This window comes from Taeniopygia guttata, chromosome 30 (assembly GCF_048771995.1).
Source record: "Taeniopygia guttata chromosome 30, bTaeGut7.mat, whole genome shotgun sequence".
In the NCBI taxonomy this organism is placed as follows: domain Eukaryota; kingdom Metazoa; phylum Chordata; class Aves; order Passeriformes; family Estrildidae; genus Taeniopygia; species Taeniopygia guttata.
The window spans coordinates 6,711,215-6,734,378 of NC_133055.1; the positions used below are offsets into that span (position 1 = coordinate 6,711,215).

The 23,164-nt window shown below is 52.6% G+C and overlaps 2 pseudogenes; both read right to left on the minus strand.

Moving 5' to 3' along the window:
* LOC140680996 (uncharacterized) overlaps window positions 1-23,164 on the minus strand; it is a 608,239-nt pseudogene that overhangs the window by 524,163 nt on the left and 60,912 nt on the right.
* On the minus strand, window positions 19,359-20,342 carry LOC140680971 (olfactory receptor 14I1-like; annotated as a pseudogene).

Consider the following 23,164-nt stretch of genomic DNA (forward strand, 5'->3'; position numbering starts at 1 on the left):
GCTGAGCTGGTATCATTTGTTCAATGAGGAGCTGTGGGGGATAGTTTGAAATAAACTAAGTTTTTTTCTCTTCCTACTGTGATTGTTATTAACTAGGAAGGAATTTGGTGGTGGCATTGTAATATTTTAAAAGGTGATACAGATGCTATTGCTGCTGTACCTTTGTGTCAAATGTCTCGCAAGGCCTATGCTGAAGGGAACCCAGAGGTGTGGGATGCCCCAGAGGGAAAATTTGATGTGGCGCCTCTCCAAATTACTTGGAAGCAACCAGGACAAGTGGGGGCTAAAAGCAACACCCTATTCCAGGGGAGGGAAGGAAGGGCTCACAGCCTGGAATGGAGTCCCTGCTAAAGGCAGGGCTTTTGGAGCCAGGGATGTCTCCCTACAGCACTCCTATCCTGCCAGTCAGGGAATCAGATGGCTCCAACGAGGAGCACAAGAACAAGTGGAAGACAAAGCCTCTATGAAATGGCTGAATTTTCTAGATAAAAAACAACTTTTGAGTATTAAGGGGGAAAGTGCAAATGGTGGAGAAAAACGTTAAATATTTGGGACATATTTTGACTGAAATTACGTAGTTGAATCACCAAGAGAAGGTGTGGGCAATCTCAGAAGTAACGTTATCCAGGACCAAAAAGGAGCAGAGACAATTCTGAGAATTATTAGGGAATTACACAGACTGTATTGAGGATTCTCTGTTCCAGACAGAACATTGTAGGACTTTGTAACCCCAGACAGCCTCCATGCTGTGGTATGGACAGGAGAAAGTGAATAAAACTTGAGAAAATGAAAAACCAAAAATATTGATGCCTCAGCTGTGGCTTTTCCAGGCTCAGAAAAGAAATTGGAATTGTAGGGGAGTGTTAAACAGGGCTATGCCAAAGGAATTCTTGGGCCAAAATGTTTCACCCAGTGGCCACAGTGGCCTCATTGCCTGCAGAATTGTGCAGCCACAGTTTCAACAGGAACCGAGGCCCAAAACCTGATGACAACAGGATCTCCAACTGTTCCAGTCTGCCATCAAGTTCAAGCTTTGATAACCAAAAGAGCCTCGCAATGGATGAGCAGTGCTCGGTTATTACAGTGTGAAACTTGTTCAGTGGCACAGGAGGATTCAGAACTGAGGACAGGGGAAGGGTTTAACCCAGCCTCCTGTTTGAACAGCCCCCAGAGGGGCTGGGAAGAAACCCAGCACTGCATTCAAGTGACAGAGCTCCTGACCCAGCCTGGGGGAGATTCAGGAGACATTGCCTGGCCTGAGGCAGAAAATGTCTTTGTGGATGGCTCTTCAAGGGCAGCAGAAGGGAAAAGAGTTCCAAGACACGCTGTTATTGAGGAAAGGGAATCAGACAAAGCCCAGGTTACCCGCCATGGTCAGCTCAACCGGCACAGCTGTGTGTGCTTGTAAGAGCCTGGCACTGACATGCCCTGGGCAGGAAGGCTTCAATATCTTCTGGTGACACCATCTCACCTAACAGGGGGGCAAAAGCAATTCTGATTGCTCAGCAGCCACTGGATCACTTATTAAGGTATTTCTAAAAGACATTACTCCAATAAAAGGTATTGTGGAAGCAACAGACACAGACAGCAGAACTCATTTTCCAGGAAAGATCCTCCAGGGGGTTATGGCAGCTTTAGGAATACAATGGGACCTCCAGAACCCCTGGCACCCCCAGAGCTCAGGCTGGGTACAAAAAATGAAAGGGGAAGAAACAGCTTTGGAAACCGGGGATAGAAACCAAGATGCCATGGGTACGGCTTTTGCCATTGGCTTGGGCAAGAAGAAGAGCCAGACCCAGGGCACATATTGATTTCTCTCCCTGGCAATTGATCTCGGGAATTCCTTACCCTGGGAGTTCTCTACCTAGTGCAGGGTGGAGATAAGGGACGCACAGTTAAAGCAGTCTGTGGCCAGAATCCTGTCTCTGGTGCAATCTCTCCCCCAGGAAGCTGGGCTGGCACAGAGCCTGCCTTGGCACTTTGCTGTTGCCAACATCCCAGCAGGACATCGGCTCCTGCCTAAGGAGTGCAGAGCAGCACCACTGGTGGCCAAGTGGCGTGGCCCGTGCCAAGTGGCCCCGAGGCCAGAAACAGCCGCCAGCACAGCTGAGCACGGGGGACCCCTCAGCCTCGGCTCCAGGTCTCTGCAGCCCCGGAGATTTGCACTTCCCGCCTGCAGCAGGAGGATGGGAGGCCCCCACTGAGCTGCACTGAAGGCAGCGCAGCAGCAGCCAGGGCTCCACAGCGGGGCAAGGCCCTGGGCCTGCCCACACATCCTCTGCTGAAATCCTCGGCCTGGCCACCCTCCTTTGGCAGCTCCAGCCACCGGGGACAGCCCTTGCTGCCACTGCTGCAGCTTCAGCGCTCTCTGGGCCTGCCCTGCCACAGCTGCTGGGCAAGAGCACGGCACAATTCCACTCTGGCTCTCACTTACACTCACACACTGCCCTGCCTGCCATGGCATTGATGCAAAATACACCAGCTCATAGACTTTAACATTGTTAACCTTTCATTTCTCTACTCAGGCTTGCTTTGCCTTGGCCTTGGGGAAAGAAATGTTAAAGGTTTTGTTAAGGGATGTTACACCACTCAATGGAGATGAGTTTAACACCTCAACACACTGGGAATGGCCCAAAAGATACCCACAAAGATAACGACCAGCAGCAACACATCAACCCCAGCAGCAAACAGCAACCAACACCTACCCCAGACACTGCCAGGGCTGCAGACACCTGGTCTGCAAAAGGCTGAGAAGGAAATCCAGCACTTCCCACCTCATTAACAGCTGAAGCAAAGAAATCCGGGTCCAATAGCAAACCAAATACTAAAACCTGCACAACTTGAAACTATGGAACATTAAACCAATCGATTTAGACTGGATCAGACTGCATCGAGTTAGGGAAAAATCGAGTAAAAACCGATTTTCTCTGCACACCCGGGCTATGTGGCGATGGAATGATTTCTGTTGCACATCCTGGCCAGAATCAAGGAATGCCTTGACTCTAAAACTAAACATATTGGTGGAGTTTTCCTTTTTCCTGCAGCTTCAACGCAAAGTTTAGAGCATTAGAGTATTTTTTTGTATTATTCCTACTTCTATATTGCCGGTTAGGTTTCGGTTAGGGATGTGAGAATGAGTTTTTACTTCGAGGAGAAGTAGAAAAAACTAAAACGCCTTGGAATTTTATTGTGGTTTTTTTTTGTGTTGCTTTAAGAGATAGAAAAATTTTGGCCTGGGTTTTTCGACATTCCCCTTTAGGCCGCATTTTGCAAAACTAGAAGAGAATTAAAGGTGACCCTTTAACTCACAAACCATAAATAGAAGATTTGAAGGAAAAAATAAAAAAAAGCAGCAGGATGTGCTGGTGGGGGGGGGGGGGGGGGCAGCTGAGAAGCTGCTAAAGGCTGCTCAGGAAGAGAAGCTGCATTCCAGGCACCCAGGAGGAGCTTTAGAAATGCAAATTAACACTGCTGAGGCAGAGTGGGGACAATGTACCTGGCTCTTCTGGCCTGGGGCAGGAATTGGCTGATTCCCTCTGCCCCTCACCCCAAGCTCTGCCTGCTTGCACAGATGGAATCTGCAGGGCTGAAGGCAGAGCCCATGGTGAGGATCTGACTCTGAAACAGAAATGGCTGAGGCTGCAAAGGGAAACAGCAAATGGAGAAGGTTGTGAAAACTTCACTAAAATAATGGGGGAGATCATCCCCCTGCCCACTCCAACATCTGCTGTCACTGTCTGTGCTGTACAGGGTGTATCAGAGCACTGGGGCTTTTGCTAGAACAAGTCCAGGGAAATTAGTTGGAATTCAAGTATTTGATGATGCAATTAGAAAAATGCAGTCATTGATGCAGCCTCAGCTTGAGGGAGCACCCAGAAATGGGGAAAAGATGAAGGGCCACCAGAACAAATCCTACAACACCACGGACCAGCCCCTGGGAACCCAAACTAATTCATACCAGGAGACAGAACCCATTTATCATTTCAATGGCATCATTAGATTAAAAGCTGTCCTGAAAAGAAGAAGTAACCAGACAGCTCCAGCTCCTGACCTTCCACTGAAAGAGGAACACAACATTTCACATGGGGATGGGATCAGATTATCTGTTAGCAGAAAAAGGAGGAGTTTGTGGAGAACTAAATTATTCAAACTGCTGTTGGCAAAGAGACAACAAAGGTAAAGTGGTGAAAAAGATAAAGGTGAACAGTTTATGTGTTGGTCCAAACATGGAAAGGATGGGAATGGGACACACTTTTGTGGCTCCCGGGCGGACCAGGGGTTAAACGAATGCTGCTTCTCCTCTTCTGTGCTGCAGCAACTCTCATCTTTTTACCATGCTCCACACCTTGGCAGTGCAGCTCATCCAGCAGCTGAGCCAGGGGATGCAGGCGGCAGCCAGGCCTCCTGATCCACAAAGGGCCCACTAAAGGACAGGGAATGAGGGCACCGAGAATAATCCCAAAACCAAAGAGGACCCGGGAAGAACAAAACAGAGTCAAGGAGTGAATCTGCCTGGAGATAGGGCCAGGAACCTGTAGATAAGGAAGTAACGGGGGAAACCATCAGTTCCAATAAATTTCACAAATTGAGCCACACAATTTCTCAAAGTCCCGCTAAATTCCCGAACTCCTAGGAGAACAAAGGCTTCAGAGAGCCATGAATATCGGCTGTTATACAAAAGGAGGGTGCATATTAACGAGGACAGGCAGCAGGCGCATCGGGAAGTCTGAACCTTCCAAGGACCTCAGCCCGTGGGCAAAGGCACAGGGAGATGCGGCCGGGGAAATGAGGATAAAAAGGAGGCTGCGGACTACAACCATGGCAGAGAGCGCACGGCAAGTGCCCCACGGCCTCTCCCCCTGCTCGGCAATAAAGTCACTTTTACAGGACTCCTCGCTCTCCTCCGGCCACAGAAACCTCCGGCGACGGGAATTTCCCCGCACGCTCCCGGCCGCGGGGCAGCCCCCTCTGTCCTACCCACAGCAGCCGGGCCGAGCCAGCGCTGCTCCGGCAGCGGCTCCTGCCCAGGCCCCGGCGGGAAGGAGACCGCGGGCAGCCGCTCCCGCCGCGCCCTCAGCCCGGGGCCAGCACGGGCCGGACACGGCACCACCGAGCCGCCGCAGCCCCCTGCCGCCCCCTCCGCCCGCAGCCAGCCCCGAGCCCCCGCAGAACCCAGCGCGGCTCCCACCTGCGCCGGGGCCGCCTCCGAGCTCCGCCGACGCCGCCTCACCGCGCTCCGGCCGCTGCCGCCGCTCCCGGGCCCGCACAGACGCTCCCGGCGCCAATGGCGCCGCTGCCCGCCCACGGCCGCCCTCAGCCCGCCGCCGGGGCCGTGCTGCGCCCCGCTCCCACCAATCAGCGCGCCGCAACCGCGACTGACGGCACCAGCGGCCAATGGCAGCGAGCTGGGGGCGGGCTCTGCGCACGGCCCAGACTCGCCCCGCGCTCTCAGGGCCCCCCGCGCTGCGTGAGGGCAAAGCCGGAGATGAGCAACAGCCCCGGGACGGGCCCGGGCCCGAGGCGGGATTGAGCTGCCCACACAAACAAACTTCTCCGCACCTCCCGCCACGCCTTTCCCGGCCCTGCGCCTTCCGTGCCTCCGCCTCTGCGGGAAGCCCGGGAGCCTCCCTTCTCCTGCCCCTCATTAGTGCATCGGTGCTTCGCTTTGATTTCCCCCAAAAAGGGAAACCTGCCCAAAGCCCTGTGGGCGAGCGGGGGAGGGGAGAGATTTCTGGCAGAAAACTCCAAAGACTCAGAGCAGGATGAGGAGAAGTCAGTGCAGAGCCTTAAATGCAGCTTTCCCCACGCCTCCCTGCTCCCAGCTGCACCTCCTCCCCCGGCAGGGCAGGAGACAGGGAATGGGGCCGTGCTCAGCTCATCCCCCGCGGCTTCTCCCTCTGCTCAGGGACAGGAGTCGTTCCCTGCTGCACCCTGCGCTCTCTCCCAGCCGAGACTTCTCCAGGAACTTCTCCGAGCCGAGTCCATCCCCTGGGGCACAGCCCCCTCCAAGTGCTGCAGCGTGGGTCACTGTGCCACGGGCTCGGTCCTGCCAGGCCAGGCTGCTCCAGCGGGGCCCCTCTGCCCACGGGGTCACAGCCTCCTCTCAGGCATCGCCGAGCTCCAGCCTGGCTCCTCCAGGGGCTGCAGGGGGATCTCTGCATCCCCACGGACCTGCAGGGGGATCTCTGCATCCCCACGGACCCGCAGGGGGATCTCTGCATCCCCATGGAGCTGCAGGGGGAATCTCTGCAGTCCCATTGTAATATGTGTTATGGAATAATTCGTGCTTATGTAAAATATACATCAAGTCAGTTGTGCTTGTACAAAAAGATTCCTAAAGTTTTAAAAGACCAGAAGCAGCAGCCGGGGCTGCAGAAACCACAGATGACAGAGAAAGAAAGACCTCATTTACAAATGAAAAAACGTGGCTCCGTGCAGAGATGGGCTCTTTCCGGGGCAATCCAGGAGGCACCCAATGTGAAAAACGCATAATATATGGCTCTTTGCGCATAGTTACTGTATGTATTATGTTAGTTTGATTCGTAGTGCTGTATTAACATTTTAATAGCATGGTAAATGTAGTTTTGTAGTTAAAATGAAGCTTTAGTAGTTAAAATAGAAACTCCTTATGTGTTTTGTTTTTTATTTTAAGGAATGATAGACTCGCTTTGACGTAACCATCACAGAACACCTAAATCTTCCAGAGAAGAGGAATTTATGGCTTTCTTGTCAGAAGAAGCTAATTTCTTCAGACCTTGCCATGGGGATTAAAGGAAACAGTTGGCATATAACAGACAGAGTTTCTTGTTTTAAATAGAATGTATGCATAACCATGAAGGATATATGAATATGCAATAGTGTAGTTTTAAGGGTGATTTTTTTGTTCACAAGGTATGCTTGTTGTGGCTTAAGTGCCCAAGAGCATCTGGACATCCTTAAGTCTTTGGTTTTTATTGTCTTGTAATTGTCCTAACTCTAATTTTTTATTACTCTAATTGTATTACTATTTCAATAACCATGTTATTATTATTAAAAATTTAACAGCCAAGTGATTGGCGTTTTTCACGGCATGCTGAGCAACACATTTGATTTGCTTTCTCTTTGCTCTGTTTTTTTTTTACTCTGACATTTTGGGTGATTCTTGGAGGTGAAAAAACATATTAGCATACAAGACCTCACCTTATTTGCTTTCCTGTCTTAAAACAGCATTGGTTGCAATAAGGTGTTATAAATCCTTTAGTTTTTTGAGCTGCTCTTATTGGAGGCTTTCTGGGAATCTCTTTGCTTTGGTTAGTTTTTATTGCTTATACTATTTTGTTTGTACCCAAGCCTCATGGTCTTTTTTCAGTTTTTCTCACACACAGACTTTCCAGGTCGCAGGTATGAGATGCGATCATTTACACATAAGCTTTAAGATCTCAGGTTCTGAATTGGCTTGATTAGGAGCCTTCAATTTACACTTGGGGCATGGAACAGCAATACTAGCCTTTCTCACAAACTCTGCATTGTAATAGTACTCATACCAGGTGCCAGCCTCTTAATGCACTAAAAACTCCGGGGAATCGCCTGCAGGCTATTCCGTTTATCACTTTGGCATTTTTCCTTTATTTAACCCCTCTTTTACAAAATCTCAGTCTTTTCTAGTTCTCTTCTCGCACAATCTAACTAAAGCATTGTTTCTACTGACACTTATTTCGTTGCCCTGCGAAAGGCTGTGCTTGTTATAGCAAAAACTTTGATATGCTCACAAACACAGAACCCTGTCCTTATCTCAAATTCAAGGAGAGTCAGGGCTTAAGTTGTTGTGAGGGAGGAATTCTTGGAATTCCTTTGATTTGTTTTACTACAGTTAAACATAAATCATTATACTGTAGCTCTTCTGCATAAAATGCTACATTTGTTGCAAAAAAAAAATCTTAAAATCTCTATAAATGCAACTATATAATCTTGAGAATTAAAATCCTATAATGTGGGGGAAGAATCACACAAACTCACTGGGAAACTCACTGGTGGTATCTCTTAAAGTGTCCCCCTTTCTCAACACAACACAGCATAACAGCACACAGTAAAATTCCAGGAATCCAAGTCCGAACCACTGGGGCAGAGGAAACCGCCCAGTTCGTCTAGCCACTGTTCAAATGCACACAAATCACCGCCTGTAAACACAGTGAACGTCCTCAGCCCCGTTTCTCCGCTTGTTTCCCTTCCCCGCGGGCACTCAGGCCCAGGAGCGAGGCCGGGCCCTGCCGGCTCTGAGGGACTGCCCAGCAGTGCTGCTCTGGCACCCCAGGGCCCTCTCAGTCCGGCCCTTTATCGCACACCAGCGCTCCTTGGCTGTCTCCGCAGGTGGCAAGCGAGGCAGAGCGGAGCCCCTCCAGGGAAATTCCTCGGGTGCGCCAAGGAGGTCTGTTCTACCCCCTGCCCCTGCGAGGACAGAAAATCTCCTGCCTGGCTCGCCATGATGAAACGTGGATGAAAATCAAACCCTACAATTTTAATAAAGATTTGTAGGGAATGGGTATGTTTATTTATAGCGCTGTGGACGTATGTCAGGACTTATTGCCCTTTAATGGACATGCGTCCACAGCGTTATAAATAAGCATACCCATTCTCTACAAATATTTATTAAAATTGTAGGGTTTAATTTTTCATCCGTGTTTCACTCCCCAGGAGCAGGAAAATCCCCATTCCCTGTTTCCTTGTGGCTGCAGCCTGGAACATCCACTCAGAATGATGAACTTTCTGACAGCCCTGCTGAATGACACCAGGACAAGGTTGGTGAGAAACGGAGGAAAATGTGTTTTGATAGGAAATTACAAAATTATTTCTTTCTGTCGCATTAATTTTTAGTCCATTGCAGTTCTGTTTTCACAGTGCCACCTTCTCAGCTGATTGTGTTTGTGTCCTCCTTTCTCTCCTGCCTCTCTTTGCCTGCTCTGTTTCTCTCTCAGTGTTTCCCTTGAGCCAGGGCAGCTCCCACCAAAGGCCCTGCCCTGATTTCATTCCCAATCCACGAGCAGCAACAACACAGGGATGAAGTTATGAAGGCTGGCAGTGAAATGTCACTGTAGGATCCTGCTGCAGCACCCCCTGCCCCGCCAGCATCGCCCCAGCCCCGAGCCGCAGGGCAGGGGGAGGCCGAGCTCGCCCCGGCTCTATCGAGGGGTCTCCGGGAGGATTTTTCTGGAGAGCGCTCGGAGCCGGCAGATGCCGAGCCCCGGATCCCTCCGGGCTCCCCAAGAGGAGCTTTTTCGGGGGGAGAGGAGCTGTGATCTCCCCTCGGAGGGTCCCGGGGGACCACGCGGGGCTGGCCCGGTGCTGACAGGGCGGGACATTGGTTTTGGGGATCCCCGTGAGAGCCGGGGCTGCGGAACGTGGGACCCCCGGGGCGGCAGAGGGGAAGGGGCGATACCGGAGCTGGGGGACCCCCGGCAGCCAGAGATGAGGCGGGGACGGGACCCCTGAGCCTGGCAGGGCCTGTCCTGGGGTGACCTCACGATGCTCGTACCCCCATTGGTCCGTTTGGCCCCGAAATGAGTTCTGCACCTTCAGGGCTGGTTCTGAGAGCGAAGAGGGGGAGGAAGAAGCGCGCAGTTTGTTTTCAGGAGCTGCACTCACCCCTCCACATTCCGGCTCCTGGGCTGCTGAGATGCCTTAAGGAGCTGGGACAGAGGCCAGACGGAGCCAAGAGGAATAAAGAGGATATTTATTGAAGTGCCTTCAAAGGCCACACCCCGGCAGTACCGGAGCCAGGGTCGGGGCTCTGGCCGATGGGTCCAAGATGGAAGCAAAAGAGGGCTTGGCCATGAGTTCTCACATTTTTATAACTGTTAGTCCATTTGCATACAGGATTTAATTGCCCAGTTAATAGCTTCAAATTATGAAGTTTCATTCTCCTTGCTTGCCTGCCCTATGCTTTTCCTGTTGTTTGTGCTTTGGGCCTGAAGTTTGAAGAGATTGTTCTTGACTCTCCAGCTAGAACAGGATTGTTTTGTCTTCACCACCCTGTGAAAAGATCCCAGGAACACTTAATCTAAAGCTAGAAGCTGCACACTGAAACAGAACAGAAAAAGTTAAACCTGAGGTATCAGTTGTCTGCCAACAGACAGCAGGACAGAGCTCTCCTTTGCTTTTAGTTAGTTTTTAGCTCGCTGAGGCAGAGAAGTTCCCTGGGCTGTGGTTTTTCTTTTTCTTTGGAGCTGTTTAAACCTGCTCTGGACTGAACACCAGAAGAGCACCAGCAGCTCACACCTGTGGCCCACCGGGCTGGGCCTGGGCCATGGAGGGACTGATCAGAGCCTGAGTGAGCCGAGCTGCAGCCCATGGAGGGACTTTCTGAGTTTGTCATCTCTTTTGGAGCAACAACAGGTTTTATTCTTTAATATTGTTCATGTTTTGTGCTGGTGAATGCTTTGCCTGTTAAATAAACAGTTTTTTTCTACTTTTCTCCAAGGAAATCTTTTCCTGAACTGGTTGGGGGAGAGGCCACTTGAATCTGCTTTCTAGAAAACCCCCTTTGGGGGGTTTCTCCCAGATTTGCCCTAAACCAGGACAGGGTGGTGGGGACAGGGGGGAGCCCCAAGTGCCTGGACCGGGGGGAGGCTGGAGAGGGGGACCCTTGTACTGCAAAATCCCCCCAGCATCCCTAAGCAGGACCCTGGAGAAGGGGGATCCCCAGGACCCTCGAGGATCCCCAGCAGCCCTGAGACGGGAGACACCAGAACCCCAGAGGGATGGGACTGGAAATGGGACACTCCTGGTGGCTTTTTTTTTATTAACTCGTGATTTTTGGAAGTTTTTATGGACACCTGGAGACTTCTGGAAATGGATTTGGGCAGGGGGAATCTCCAACCCAAGATGTTCACACCTTGTTTTTCCCCACACCAGGATTTCCCACTCCCAAACTTTGGCTGGATGGAGGAGGAGGCTGTGAGGAAGATGCCCTGGGACACCGAGGCAGGTGAGGAGGAAGTCAGTGCCCCTTTCCCCCTCTCTCCTGCTCCATCTCCCAGCCCAGCACAGCCCCTGGCTGCAGGACAGCCCCGCTGCCGGTGCCCTCCTGCCGGGGACGCACTGGGGGGATCTCCTTGCCCTTCCCTGTGGCACGGAGGCAAATCCCATCCTCTTATTGTCCTTCCTCCCCCAGAGCAGGAGCTGAGGATGGAGAACAGGGAGGACAAATCCCTGCAGCAGAACATCGTGGAAGAGGCTGTTTTGAGTGGCTTCATGGCTGAGGAATCAAAGGGGGAGGAAAAGCCCCAGAGATCCCACAGGAGGAGGGGCTGCAAACGCAGATCACCAGGACCTGAGGAGGAAAGACCCACCCTGTGCTGGGGAGGTGGGCAGAGCTTCAGCCAGGGATCAGAGCTGGTGGTCCGTGAGGAGCCTCGTGACAGGGAGAGGCCCTACGAGTGCTCGGAGTGTGGGAAGAGCTTCAGGAAGAGTTTCAACCTGATCTGCCACCAGAGGATCCACACTGGGGAACGGCCTTACGAGTGTGGGGAGTGTGGGAACAGCTTCAGCCACAGGTCTGACCTGATTGTCCACCAGAGGTTCCACACTGGGGAGAGGCCCTACGAGTGTCCTGAGTGTGGGAAGAGGTTTCACACCAGCTCCCATCTCCTTGTACATCAGCGGATTCACAGACAGGAGAGGCCCTTCCGCTGCCCCGACTGCGGGATGGGCTTCAAGCACAACTCCACCCTCGTCACCCACCGGCGCATCCACACCGGGGAGAGGCCCTACGAGTGTCCCCGGTGTGGGAAGAGCTTCTCAGAGCGCTCATTCTTTACCCGGCACCAGCGGAGGCACCGGTAAGGGAAGCCCTGCGAGAACCTCGCCTGCAGGAAGAGCTTCGTGCACTGCTCCAGCTCCATCCCCATCAGAGGACCCACCCTGGTCAGAGCCCTGGTGACCCACATGCCCTGTGATACACAGAGGGAAGTGGCTGCTGTTCCTTTTATTTTGCCTCTTATTATCTTTTATCATCCTCCCTTCAAAACACAGAAAATTGGGGTTAAAATCAACAAATTAATCAAAAGCATCTAAAGCCTCACATTTTACTTGTGTTTTATGGAATCTTGGATTCCAGGAGATATCTGGGAGTATATGGGGGGGTTGGGGGATGTTTGGTTTAGTTGTCTTTATTTCTTGGTGCTCCAAATGATGAGAAGGATTGATCTGTCACCTCAAAACCACTCAATGCCACTGAAAACTACTCAATCCCACCCCAAAATTACTCAATGCCACCGCCTCTCAGGGTGAAATTGGGTTGGAAGGGGATTGGGCAAAGTGGTATGCAGGTCAGGATGGGCATTGGGTGGGGTGGGGTGGGAATTGGGAGGTGTGAAATGGGGGAAGTACAGTTTGGGAATGGGTCTTGATATCCAGGATGGGTGGGATGAGTTGGGATAGGGATTAGGGAGGTGATCTGGGCTCTGGAATGAGACAGCCAAAGTTTGGGGATGATTAAGATAGGGGGAGCCCATTACTGGGTGAGTTTTTGAATAGTCTACATTCATGAAGAGATGCTGGGGTATCTCACATTCCTGAGGCAGTTTTGGGGCACTCCCCAACTCTTGGGGGGTTTCCTGAGAGCAGCTCCATGGAGCCCCATGGCCAGGGGTGGTTGCCACGGGCCTGAGCTCAGAGCAGTGCCAGAGTCCATTGCCTCAGTGCTGGTGAGCAGAGAAATGATGAATGGCCCCAGACATCTCCAGTGTGTGTTTGTGGAGGTCTGTGAGCTTACTGGGGAAAGAACAGTGGTAATCCCCTGGCGAGATGCACTTCAGGCTCTGGACATTCCTCACAGCTCAGGGTGGGGAAAGAAGCTCCCACCATGGTGCTCTGCAGCACTGTGTTAACTTTTCCCAGTTGTGTGCTCCCATTTCCCCCTTGGCCTTCCCTACCCTTTTACCCTTATCTGTCCAAGTTCTAGTGAATTCTCCCTTCCCTGTTTTCCCATTGGTTTATGTGCCCGCCTATCCACCCTGGCATTCCCTATTGGTCCCTTCCCTGTGTACCGCCCCTGGGCCCTCAGACCATTGCATCCCTGATGCCATTCTCCGCACCCTCTTTTCCTGTATTTGTACCCTGGACCCTCCTTTGTTCCCTGTCTTTGGCCCCTGGACTCCTTCAGTGTTGGAGGCCTAATAAACCATTGTTAGAACTCCGTGCTTGGACCCTCCCGTGTCTTCACTGCTGAGCTGCTCCGTGTGTGTGTGTGTGTGTGTGTGTGTGTGTGTGTGTGTGTGTGTGTGTCTGTGTGTGCTGGTGCTCTCATGGCTCCCCTCCGTTGCTGCAAGATGCCGAAGCTCCCTGCAAGCTCTGCCAGCTGCCCTGAGCTCTGGGCAGCACCAAGGGCCTCTCCCCAGCACAGCCCAGCCGGCTCTGGCCCCACAGCTCTGCTCAGGCCAGGCTGCTCTGGGCACTGCCCCACGGCCTCAGCCCCTGCCAAGGGCACAGCAGCAGCTGCAGCTCAGCCAGGACTCAGCCCCAGCCATGGGGGAAGGGGCTGGGCCAAGGCCAAAGGAGCTCCCTGGCTGCCCTGCTCCCCTCTGGCTGAGGTGCTGAGAGCTCTGCAGCCCCTCCTGCCATCCCATCTGCCCAGGCCAGCACAAGAGCCCCGGCCTTGGGGCCCTCCAGAGCTGCTCCTGCTCCAGGCCCAGGGCCCATCCCAGAGCTGGGGCAGCCACAAAGCTGTGCCCATTTCTGCTCATTGCTGGTCCGATGGGGATGGATCCTCAGCCACTTGGGGGTTGCTGGTGAATTTTCCTACTCCAGTGGCCTCTTCTTTCTCAAGCTCTTCACTTCATTAATTAAGTGAAAAAGGCTCATAAACATTTGCTTAAAATGCCCAAACAAGAAAAGTCCATGTGAATAATTGAAGTTTTCAATACTTCCATGGTTAATTAGATAGATTTCAGACGTATATTCAAAGTGAATATACTGTATTGAAAGCAATGCAGAGATAAGTATTTTGTCCTGTTTTCTTTTCCCGTTTTTCCTATTTATGGATTGATATCAGCAATGTCCAGTTGATATTGACCCCCAGCACCTTCTAATGCAGTCTGAACAGAGTTGAAGATCAAGACCCGTCCTGGGTGACAATCAAAACACTTTGTCCCTCTCCCCTCCCCACCATTTCCCTCACCCAACCCCTGGCACTCAGAGCAGCTGAGGAATGGAGCCACACCCAGGGGTGTCCCCAGGGCTCAGCACTGGGGCCAGGTCAGTGAAATCTCTTTATTGCTGATCTGGACGAGGCCATCGAGGGCACCCTCAGTCAGTTCCAGGTGAGCCCAGGCTGGGTGGGAGTGTGGCTGTGCTGGAGGGCAGGAAGCTCTGCAGAGGGATCTGGACAGGCTGGAGCCATGGGCCCAGGACAATGGGATGAGGTTCACCAAGGCCAAGGGCCGGGTCCTGCCCTGGGCTCACAACCACCCCAAATCCCTGGCTGTGCCCTGGCCCTGATCCCCACAGCCTGTCCTGTTTCCTTCATCCCTGCATTGCCAGGGACTTTCTGGGACAAGGGAGCTCTGCTCTGGGGATGGAGGGAGGTCCCAGTGCCACCACTGGAGTGGGAACCACAACTCATCAGGTTTGTGTCCTTTGGGGGTCAGGAACTGGTGAGAGTCAGAGGCACAGAAAGTTTCTCTTCATGGCCAACAGACCATAATTGAACAGGACACATTTTAATAACAATCTCACTCATCCTTGAGCTATGTGCAACATCCTAGCAATGTCTGATGAGTCCAGCATTCACAGGTGATTTCCATACTAAAACTGATTTTAGACAGACGTGGTTCTGTTTGATAGATATAAACACAATTAAGTTTTTGTATCAGGATGCTCGTCCTGGAGTGGGGGAAAAACAGATCAAACAATTCCAGATTTGCAAAGCTGTCAGTGGGGGATGGAGAAGGGAGGTCAGGCTGCTTTTGGAGTTGAGGAAATGCTGAAACAAGCCTGACTCATTTAATCTCCTCCTGGCCTGGCTGATCTCCCCTCTTTCGCCTTCCACCCATTGGCTTCTGTCTCCCACCAGGCCCCCTGGTGAAGAGCCTGGCTCTGTGTTCTCCATCCCCTCCTCGCTGGCACTGCCAGGCTGGGATGAGGAGCCCCTCAGCCTTCCCTGCTCCAGGCTGGACAAGCCCAGCTCCCTCAGCCTCTGCTCACAGCCCAAGGGCTCCAGCCCCACCTTGGAGGCCCTTCCCTAACCCTGCTCCAGCTGCCAGACATCTTTCCTGCCCTGGGGAACCCAAACCAGGCCACAGGGACCTGGATAATCCACGTCCTTGATGTCCTGGTCACACAGCCCTGGCCCCTTGTCCCCATGTCAGGCTCTGCGGTGGATCCTGTGGAACATCCTTTGGTGGAGGTTCAGGGAGATGCCAGGGGACAGGGACCCTGCTGGGCATGAACAGCATTGGACTTGTTGGGAGAAACTGTGAGGGGGAGCTGGGGCGGAGTGACCAACCCAGTGACCTCACAGAGCCCCCCTGGGATGTCACACAGCCCCTCTCTGATGTCACACAGCCCCTCTGTGATGTCACAGCCCATTCTGGAATGTCACACAGCTAGTCTCTGATGTCACAGCTAACTCTGTGATGTCACAGTCTGCTCTGTGATTTCAGATTCCCATCCTGTGATGTCAAAGCTTGATCTGTGATGTCACAGAGGTGACCTATGATGTCATAACTCCTTGATGACCTCACATAAACCACTCTATGATGTCATGGACCATTCTGCCATAGATTACTCATGTAATGTCATGGATCACTCTGTGACCTCATGTCACCAGGTGATAAATTGCCTACACCAGGTGAGCTGACACCTGGAGCTTGTTCTCCAAAACCCCAGGCCCATGGAAACCACACAATGCCCATTGTGGGAGAAGGGGAACTGGAAGTTCACCAGCCTCAGTGTCCTGCCAGCTCAGCCAGGCCCACGGGAACATTGGGGTCCACGACCACCAGGGACCACCAGAGAGACCCCCAGGACAGAAGAACACATGGGTAAAGGGGAGGGGAAATATGTTAATGATTTTGGGGAAATGATTATCAGATGTATGTTTAGTCCAGGACAATCAATGAATATGTGTGCAAAATACAGAATATGAACAGAAACTTTCCTGCACTCAGCATGCTCGGCTTTGGGAGGAGCTGTCCCCCGTGCATCCAGCTGAATAAAGAATGCTGCTTCTTAATGCTGCACTGGTGTTAAGGAGTTTTCTGTTTTACCGAATTTTTGGTAACAGTCCACTCCCAAGGAAAGCTCTGTCTCCTGCTGTTCACAAACAGAGAAGGGCTGGTGGCAGATGTGGGGGTCGGAGGCTGCCTGGGGCACAGGGACCATGAAATAATCAAGTTTTCAATGATCTGTGAAAGAAGGAGGGGCAGCAACAAAACTTCCACACTGGAATTAGGAAGGGCAGACTTTGGCCTATTTAGGATGCAGATTTGGGGAGTACCAAATCAGGTACTGATTTTTTTTTTAATGGGAAACAGCCCTTAAAAACAACGGGGTCCAGGAAGGATGGACACATTTCAAGAAAATAGTCTTAAGGGGGAAGGAGCAGCCTGTGCCAGTGTGGGAAAAGATGAGCTGGTGAGGGAAATGACTGTCCTGGCTGCCCATGGAGCTTTTGTGGGAATTCAAGGGAAACAAGAGGGTGCATTAACTTTGGAAAGAAGGTCAGGCAACTTAGCAAGTGTTTAAGGAAGTTGTTAGGTCATGCAGAAAAAAAAGAAAAGAGGTGAAATCTCAATTAGAGCTTAACCTGGACACTTCTGTGAAAAATAATAAAAAATATGTCTAGTAATAAATTATCAGCAAAATGTGGTATACGGAGAACCTCTGCTCTTAATTGGATGCAGTGGAAAATATACTAACAAAAGATAAGGAAAAAGCCCGGCTACTTAATATCTTGATTCTTTTAATTTTCAATATATGGAGAGGTTGTCCTCAGGACAAGAGTTCTCCTGAGCTGCCAGATGGGCTCAGGGAGTAGAACAGCCCCCTGTAATCCAGGAGGAAGCAGCTGGTGACCTGCTGAGCCACTCAGATGCTCACAGGTGTATGGGATGGGATGGGATCCATCCTAGGGGGATGAGGGAGCTGGTGGATGAGCTCCCCAAGCTGCTCCCCATCATTTACCATCAGTCCTGGCTCACCAGGGAGGTCCCAGAGCACTGGAGGTGCCAGTGTGAGCCCATCCCCAGGAAGGGCTGGAAGGAGGATCTGGGGAGCTCCAGGCCTGTCAGCCTGACCTCGGTGCCCGGCAAGGTTATGGAACAGATCACCTTGAGTGCCACCCCAGGGCACCCACAGGATGGCCGAGGGGTCAGAGCCAGCCAGCGTGGATTTAAGAGGGGCAGGTCCTGCCTGAGCACCCTGATCTCCTTTTGTAACCAGGTGACCCACCTGTGGATGTGGGAAAGGCTGTGGATGTGTCCATCTGGACTTCAGCAAAGCCTTGGACACTGTCTCTGACAGCATTCCCTGGAAAAGCTGCAGCCCACAGCTTGGGCAGGTTCCCTCCTGGCTGGGAGATGGAAGAGCTGGCTGGAGGCTGGGCCCAGAGAGGGGTGGGGATGGTGCTGCACCCAGCTGGTGTCCAGTCCCTGGTGCTGTCCCCAGGGATTTGTGTTGGGCCCAGTCCTGTTTAACATCTTCACCGATGATCTGGGGGAGGGGATCGAGCCCACCATCCCCAAATTTGCAGGTAACACCAAGCTGGGTGTGAGTGTGGGTCTGCTGGAGGGCAGGACAAGAAGACACAGCCTTCAGCTGCACCAGGGGAGGTTTAGGCTGGACAAGAGGAAGAAGTTCTTCACAGAAAGGGTGAGTGGGCACTGGAATGGGCAGGCCAGGGGGGAGGTGGCAGAGTCACTGTCCCTCTCCAGTGGCACTCAGTGGCATGGTCTGGCTGACAAGGCGATATTAGGGCATTGGTTGGATCTGGTGACCCCAAAGGTCTTTTCCAGCCTATTTGATTCTGTCATTCTGTGATGATTGGGACACTCTGGGGCCATTGTGACCCTGCAGGGCCTGGTGGAACTAAGAGGACCATGGTGACACTGTACAGCCCCATAGAACCAGGGCTCCATTGTGGTGCTCTGGGGCCCAATGGAACCAGGGAGTCCCTGTGACACTGGGTCCTGGTGGAACCACAGAGGCCATGGTGACACTGCGGGGCCTCGTGTAACCGAGGGGTTTCACCATTGTGACACTGCGAAACCAAGGAGAGCATTGGGAGAGTCCATGGCCCAGTGGAACCAAGGGGCCGTTCTGACACTGTGGGGCCTCATGGAACCAAGGGGACATTGTGACACTGCAGGACCTTGTGTAACCAAGGGGCCACTGTGACACTCTGGGGCCTCCAGGAATCTGGAAGGCCCTTGTGACACTGTGTGGCCTCATGGAAACAAGGAGTCCATTGTGACACTGAGGGGACTTGTGGAACCACAGAGAGCATTGTGACAGTGTGGGACCTCATGTGACCATGGGGCCTTTGTGACACCCTGTGGCCCCATGGAACCAAGGGGCCTCTGTGAAACTGCGGCACCAACGAGAACATTGTGACACTGTGAAGCCCCATGGAACCAAGGAGTCCATTGTCACATTTTGGGGCCCCATGGAACCAAGGAGACCAGTGTGACAGTGCAGGGCCTGGTGTAACCAAAGGGACTTTGTAACAGTGAGGAGCCCCTGGGAACAAGGGTATCTTTGCAGATGACACCAAGCTGGATGTGGGTGTGGATCTGCTGGAGGGTAGGAGGGCTCTGCACAGGGCCCTGGACAGGCTGGATCCAGGGCCCAAACCCAACAAGGTGAGGTTTAACAAGTCCAAGTGCCGGGTCCTGCACTTTTGCCACAACAACCCCTGCAGTGCTACAGGCTGGGGACAGAGGGGCTGGACAGCAGCCAGGCAGAAAGGGACCTGCAGGGACTGATGGACAGCAGGCTGGACATGAGCCAGCCGTGTGCCCAGGTGGCCAAGAAGGCCAATGGCTCCTGGCCTGGATCAGGAATGGTGTGGCCAGCAGGAGCAGAGCTGCTATGCCAGCCCTGATCTGCCCCCAGGTCTGCACACAGACATTGCTGCTGCAGCTCCAGAGAAGGCAACAAAAGGGCATCTCTGCAGAAAACTGTGCTGGGAGATTCTTTAGTTCCTTTAAAGCAACCGAGAGCGCAGCCCCTCATTGACACAGTCTGTTGCAATAGGGAAGGTGGACACAAACAAAATGAGAAATGGCACCAAAAATGACATTTATTGTGGAAAACATGAAAAAAGAACAACAAAGGAAAAAAATCCCCATAATTAAACCAACAAGAAGTACAAAAGACAACTTTTATTACAAGTGATTTGCAGAAATTGGCCAGCAGTTCATTGTCCCTGAAAGCATCCAGTCATCAGTGTCCACACTGCAGCCTTGAGCTCCTGGTTCCTCAGGCTGTAGATGAGGGGGTTCAGGGCTGGAGGCACCACCGAGTACAGAACTGACAGGGCCAGATCCAGGGATGGGGAGGACATCGAGGGGGGCTTCAGGTGAGCAAATACTACAGTTGTGAGGAACAGAGAGACCACGGCCAGGTGAGGGAGGCAGGTGGAAAAGGCTTTGTGCCGTCCCTGCTCAGAGGGGATCCTCAGCACAGCCCTGAAGATCTGCACATAGGAGAAAACCATGAACACAAAACAACCAAGTCCGAAACACACACTAAGAGCACTGAGCTCAAGTTCCCTGAGGTGGGATTTGGAGCAGGAGAGCTTCAGGATCTGTGGGATTTCACAGAAGAACTGGCCCAGGGCATTGCCATGGCACAGGGGCAGGGAAAATGTATTGGCTGTTTGCAGCAGAGCATTGAGAAAGGCACTGGCCCAGGCAGCTGCTGCCATGTGGGCACAAGCTCTGCTGCCCAGGAGGGTCCCGTAGTGCAGGGGTTTGCAGATGGACACGTAACGGTCATAGCACATGATAGTCAGGATGGAAAGCTCTGCTGACATGAAGAACATAAAGAAAAAGATCTGTGCAGCACATCCTGTGTAGGAGATGTTCCTGGTGTCCCAGAGGGAATTGTGCATGGCTTTGGGGACAGTGGTGCAGATGGAGCCCAGGTCGCTGAGGGCCAGGTTGAGCAGGAAGAAGAACATGGGCGTGTGCAGGTGGTGGCCGCAGGCTACGGCGCTGATGATGAGGCCGTTGCCCAGGAGGGCAGCCAGGGAGATGCCCAGGAAGAGGCAGAAGTGCAGGAGCTGCAGCTGCCGCGTGTCTGCCAGTGCCAGCAGGAGGAAGTGGCTGATGGAGCTGCTGTTGGACATTTGCTGTGGCTGCACATGGGCACCTGTTCATGGAGAAAGGGCAGTGACAAGACAGGAGAGGCTGCTTGGAGCCAAACCTGGGCCATTCCCTGCAGCCTGTCCTGCTGGGACTCACCCACCCTTGTTCCTGCTCTGGGAAAACTTTCACCCAGGTCCCTGCCTGAGCTCCAGTTGTGCTGGCTGAGTGTGCCAGGAGCAGCCAGGCCTGTGCGTGGGGGCTCTCGAGGAGCCATCCCTGCCCTGCTGCCCTGGGTTTGTGGCCATGTGTCAGAGGGACAAGGCTGGATATTCAGGATTTGTCAGGGGAATAATTCCTATTGCAGGAAGGCTTGGTACCATCTGCACTACCACTTCTAAGGGAAATAGATGGCAGGAGTTGTTTTAGGAATTGTTTTCCTACCCACACACCATTCCTGGCTCTCTGAGGTCAGAAATCCCCAGCATTCCTGCTGCACTCCGAGTTTGCCACTGAGAGATGTGAGAGGCAAAGGATTCCCTGTGGCTGAGGGCAGGTGAGGGGCTGGATGGGCTTGTTCCCCCAGCACTGCTCTGTTCAGCCCCCTCTGCTTCCCTGAGCATCTCCCTGGGCCTGGACATCCCCTCCTGAGAGGTGCCTTGTCCCTGCCAGCGCTCACAGAGCCCATCCCACCCTGTGTGCCCTCGGCCCGGCCCTACAGAAACCTGCCTGTGTGCAGGGCCCTGGCTGGGGCAGGCTCTGTGTGCAGCTGGGCAAGGGCAGCTCAGGAGAGCCCTGCTGGGCCCTGCAGAGGTGATGCTGCTGCTGTCCAGGGCTGAGGAGTGGCTGAAGGCCCTTTGGGAGGCTCCCAGCAGAGAGACTGACCACCCAAAGTCACAGTTCTGGAGTCTCTGTAAATGTTCAAACATTCCTTTGATGATCCTGTGTGTCTCTTTCTGATCAGAATGTTCTGTGACTCTGGGATTACAATTCCTGTTCTGCTTCTCTCATCCCCCTGTTCTTTAAAATCAAAAAAGAAAAAAACCCTCCTTGCAACAGTGTTAAAACAATAAAGGAAAAACCAGACCTTTATTTGAAGCTTCCAGGTGTCCCAGTGGGGATGAGGAACAATCAAACCCTGATTTCAGCAATTCATTAAGGTTGATTAATTAGGATATTTAACAGGAACGTCCTATAGGACATTCAGTTGCTCCAGTTACACACCCCTGGCTCAACCCATTGGAGTAGGTCCAAGGATTTCTTTGCCCAGCTTTTTCTTATCACTGCTCACATTCAAAAACCAAAATGTTGTTCTTGTAGGTCCTCTTCCTGATAATAAGACTATACAGAATTTCAGGGATGTATTTAGACAGTAGCTTATTGTTCTAAAATCTAAGAAAAAGGTTAGGAAATGTACTAGAGTTAATTAAGGATTATAATTATTTTAACTATATAATGGTAGTTTAAAGTAGTTAATTAAAAGTTTAATAGAATTAGGTAAGGATTATAGTTTTATAACTACATCATAGTAATTTACAGAACTGTGAATATATGACAAATATATGAAAAGCAAAAATCATTTTGTCATCACCCCAACATTTCCACCCAGCTCCAACCAGGAAATTGAAAACACTCTCAGGAAATCTCCTGACCTTTACAGCAATCCCAGGCTTACCTTCTTTGGGAAGTGTCCTCCGGAGCTGTGCCCAGGCTGGTCTGGAGCTGGGAGCAGCCCTGCCCCACCCAGCCCCTCTCAGCAGCAGCACCTGCCCTGCTCAGGGTGGCTCCTTCCCCCCACAGCTCCTGGCCAGCGCTGGGAGCAGCTCCAGGGCCGGCTGAGAGCTGTCCCTGGCAGGCAGCAGAGTCCTGGCCCAGCACAGCGCCCTGGGCTGCAGGACCCTGCTCTGCAGGACAGCCCTGGGCACCCCTGGCTGCTCTGCACAGGAGATGAGCAGAGAATGCACTCACAGGGTCTGTGGGCATTGGGATGTTCCAGCTTTAGGAGATCTCTCCAGGAGCTGCAGCTGCATTGTCCTGCAGCCAGAGGTTCCTGTGCCAAGGGCTGGCAGTGATTCTGCCCCAGGCACTTCTCAGCCCCTTCCCAGCCCTGACTGATTGAAGCTCTCTGTGCCTCTGTGCTGTGCCCGGGCTGGCTGCAGGCAGTGCCCCAGCCCTGCTGGGCTGGGAGAAGAGCTGCTCAGCAAGAGAAATGTGCTTTTGAAGCTCTGCTTGGTTATCAGGATCACCCTCTGTGCCAGGAGCCCAGCCCAGCTCAGCAGCACAGACACAGCACAAGGACTTTAATGACCCTCTGGGGCTTTGTGCTCAGGCCCTGAACATCAGGCCCTGAGAGGGAGCTGCAGAAACCTCTCCAGAACTCCAAGTCAGAATCCAACTCCAAAGTTTCTTGGACTTTTAATGGGTCCCACTGAGGGACACGACTGAGAAAGTGTCCCCAGGCCCCAGGCAGAGCAGAGAACTGGAGGCACTGATGAGAGGTGGGGACAAAGAGAAGCCAAGTCTTGGTGCCCTGGGGCACAGCAGGGTCTGTGCCACCAAGGGCTGTGAGGAGACACCTTGTCCTGAGGCCCTGGGGCCTCCTGGCACAGCCCCAGCCAGGCTGGGCACTGTCACCCCCTGGTCCTGCCCTCAGCATCCCCCCCTAGCCCACATCCCAGTGGCCTCAAGGATCTGCTGGAAGGAGTCCCTGGGTAGCCTTGGTCAGGAATGGCCCTGGGGGTTCCTTCATGCTGCCAGGGACTGCAGGTGTTTCAAAGGACTTTGGGCTTTGCTTTTGCCTTGGAGTTTCTGCAAGGTTTCTGCAATCATGGCCTCCAATTATCTGCTGTAATTAGTCCCTGGAGAGGCTTTGTAAGGAACAACAC